We start from the raw sequence: 847 nt of genomic DNA on the forward strand, positions 1-847 counted from the left end.
AAGCCGAATACTCCTTACTCATTACTTTATTTATTATCTCTGAGACTGATAGCATGTCATTTTATAGTGAGTATTACATTCTGAAAATTAATTGGAACACATTAGCATTTGTTCTTGAATAAGACACATGACCTATGTTAATACCGAATTTGGATTTTTTAAATTTTAAATTTTCACTTGTGATTTTTCACCTTTGAATAGTTTTTTCCTCATATTTTTTTTTATCCTACTTATGAAATAAATGGTAAGAGATTAACTTAAGACTCTAAAGTGAAATTCAAAATTTAAAAAATTTAAATCCGTTAATACCATATGAGTTTGTATGCTCCAAAAGAAACTACTCAATAATATTTAACTTAAAAAAAAAATTAAGAAATAATGGTGTATTTAATTTGTATTTTTATTTTTAGAATTTTGTAAAGAAAAACCAAAAGGTCAAAACAAAGAACAAAATTTATTATTTTTACCTTTTTTTTAAACCTTAAAAATATAAAACATCAAAAAAAAATACAACCCATTTTTAAAACACAATTTTGAGTTCCGAAAACAATCTTTTTTTGCCAGAAACATCTTAAACATTCTGGAAAAATCAGTCATCAGCATCAAGCATATATTAAAATAAGAAAAAATCTTGTTTTGTCTATAATGTAAAATAGTTTCTTCTTCCATTACTATATCTATCACCAATTTATTGTTTTTTCTCTTGTTTCTTTTCTCTTTCTTACTCCATGACAGAAAGAAATCAAAGAATGCCTCTTAAAATAATACACAACAATGATATGAAAAGCCAAATCATTTTTTATCATAATTTTCAAAACCTGTTTTTTTTTTTATTCTCCTTCCTTTT

The sequence above is a fragment of the Arachis duranensis genome, unplaced genomic scaffold (genome assembly GCF_000817695.3).
Source record: "Arachis duranensis cultivar V14167 unplaced genomic scaffold, aradu.V14167.gnm2.J7QH unplaced_Scaffold_165934, whole genome shotgun sequence".
In the NCBI taxonomy this organism is placed as follows: domain Eukaryota; kingdom Viridiplantae; phylum Streptophyta; class Magnoliopsida; order Fabales; family Fabaceae; genus Arachis; species Arachis duranensis.